This window comes from Hordeum vulgare, chromosome 7H (assembly GCF_904849725.1).
Source record: "Hordeum vulgare subsp. vulgare chromosome 7H, MorexV3_pseudomolecules_assembly, whole genome shotgun sequence".
In the NCBI taxonomy this organism is placed as follows: domain Eukaryota; kingdom Viridiplantae; phylum Streptophyta; class Magnoliopsida; order Poales; family Poaceae; genus Hordeum; species Hordeum vulgare.
This window is the reverse complement of record NC_058524.1, coordinates 526,822,447-526,825,098: the sequence shown is the minus strand read 5'-3', so window position 1 is coordinate 526,825,098 and position 2,652 is coordinate 526,822,447. Positions and strand designations below refer to the sequence as shown.

At 42.5% G+C, this 2,652-nt stretch overlaps 1 non-coding gene across 1 annotated transcript; it reads left to right on the top strand.

The window, feature by feature from the left end:
- The first annotated feature begins 2,097 nt into the window (after positions 1 to 2,097).
- On the top strand, positions 2,098 to 2,181 carry TRNAL-CAA. Its single transcript has one exon. It is a non-coding gene; the product is annotated as a tRNA-Leu (tRNA).
- Positions 2,182 to 2,652: the final 471 nt, after the last annotated feature.

Here is a 2,652-nt window from a genome sequence, read left to right as displayed (position 1 = left end):
CGGGTGTGGAGAAATACCACGGACTTGCGAAGTTGTTGGGGGGAACCAGCGTGGCGGGGAATGGTGGCGGCGGCAGCTCCATCCCAATCGGCCCCGCCGCTGCAGGAGAAGGCTATCCGTTTCCTGTTCGTGCTGACCTGCAAGCCAAGAAACAGAGGGGAATTAGAGAGTTGGGCTGAATCCATGGGTAGAACTTGGATTAGCACCAGGGGAGAATGGATCCAATGGCGACATCCTGCCGTGTCGTTGGTGGCATATTTGAGGAAATCGATCTGAGCAAGGTAGAGTGCAGGGGAATGAGAGAAGACATGCACTGGTGTTTGGCAGGGTGCCTTCTTCGCTCGTGCGAGAGAGAGAATCGATCCCTGGATGAACCAGCCCACCAGCGCTCCTCTCTGCGGCTCGGCCGCACCGGCGCTCCCCTCAGCGCCTGGATTTCCGGACTAGAGTCGATGCGGTCTCGCTCCCCTCAGCCTCAAATAGGATTGGATTAGGAATCGCGAGCGCGGATGGTCCAGTGGTCGGGTTCGCGAGTGGATCACGCAGTTGCTCGTATAGGTGTCCCAATCCCAGCAGTGGGCCGGCTGGAGGAAGGCCCAATGCGCCATAGGCGTTGGTTTCGGCCCCTGGAGCAGCAGCTCACATGACAGATGGGCTAGATTCAATATACCGCGGATCAGATCGACCTAAACACTAAATCCGACGGCCAAATCGTCAAAACGGACGGCTGAAAACGCTAAGCGCTGAGAATACAGGGATTATGTTCAGTTTTACTGTCCTTAATTACAAACCGAGAAATCTGTAAAGTCTTGTTAAGATGATCTGTGTTCTTTGTAATTTTCTTTTTCTTTCTTTTCCCACTCACTTCTTTTATTTATTTTCTTTTGAATGTGATATATTGTCCTTTGGCTTATGTACTTGATTAAACAAAAAATATGGGGTGATTACATGCTTGTGCCAAACACTGCACCCAAAATACAGTGATATTATACTATACTCCCTCCGTTCATAAATATAAGTTTTTCTAGAGATTTTACTAGTGCACTACTTACGGATGTATATAAACATGCTTTAAAGTATAGATTCATCCATTTCGCTTCGTATGTAGACCCCTAGTGAAATGTCTTAAAAGACTTATATTTAGAAACGAAGGAAGTATATCATAAGCAATCCAAACTTGACAGGAGTCGTTTCGGATAAAAGGAACGCAAGTGTGAACAAAGAAATGTGCAAGTATCCAGATTTGCCGCCGAGGAAGAAAGAAAACAAATCCCATAATAACTTATCCTAGTAAAACTATCAACAGGTGTAACAAACAATTTAAACCATAGAAAAAAAAATGTGCATGAAGCACTTGATCCACACCCTTGGAGTGTCGGGCCATGGCCCACGCGGTCTCATGTGTGAGCTTCCACACAAATTCAATTCTTTTTAGAAAAGAACTAACATATGATTGGATGGTTAAGATAAATGTTGCACCCACGTCCCGTCACACATATGGCAACTTAATTATTTTTGATGACTACCATAACAAAAGACAATGCATTTGTATGTTTTCTTACGTGTCAGCAATAGATCTCTCTGCCCATTTTACAACTTACACGGCTGCTTAAGAACCACGGCACACGGATGTCACCGTTGTGACTGTCCTTTTTATAAAAAAACTGCTGTTGAGACTGTGGATTCCAAGAAAAAGGATGCTTTTTTCTATGGAAAAAAGATGCCTTCTTGGTGGCGGTGGGGGGCAAAGATCAATCTCACATTAACCCACCGTGATGAGTGTTGCAACGTAGGCCCGTTGATTTCGACTTTGGGGTGTAGAGTGGGCGACCGGTGCTCATGATGGAAACATTTTCTTTTGCGGGTCACATTATGAAATCATGATGTGATGTGCAGTCGGCCGATTGAAGGTTTCTTTTCTGTTGTTTAATTCTGTTAAACTGGCAATAACAGGTACTCCCTTCGTATATATCCCTAAATAATTTCTTCAACTATACGGACGAAGTGGAAGGTACGCTGTTCACGATCGCACTTTCAGCGAATAAAATACCTTAGCTTCTATACTTAAAGACTCTAAGGAATATGTAGAACAAATCAGTCAGGATGGCCGAGTGGTCTAAGGCGCCAGACTCAAGTTCTGGTCCTCTAACGAGGGCGTGGGTTCGAACCCCACTTCTGACATTTTTTATTTCCCTCAATGTATAGTATCAGTTTTAGTTTCAAACCCCACTTCTGACATTTTTTTATTTCTCTATCAGTTTTTGTTATTTATTTATTTATTTATTTGCCCTTTTGGGTTTTGTTTCTGTCCACAAATTTCTCATTGTATTTTCCATTCTTTTATACATTCGCTATAACAACATCAATATTTCTTTCTTATTCCTTTTTTGGCGGGTGGAGAGTTTCTGTTCGCGAGCTCATTTGAACTCGGTGAACAGTGGACTTCTGACATTTTTTATTTCCCTCAATGTATATATCAGTTTTAGTTTCAAACCCCACTTCTGACATTTTTTTATTTCTCTATCAGTTTTTTTTATTTTTTTATTTCCCTCAATGTATATATCAGTTTTAGTTTCAAGCCCCACTTTTGACATTTTTTTATTTCTCTATCAGTTTTGGTTATTTATTTATTTATTTACCCCTTTTGGGTTT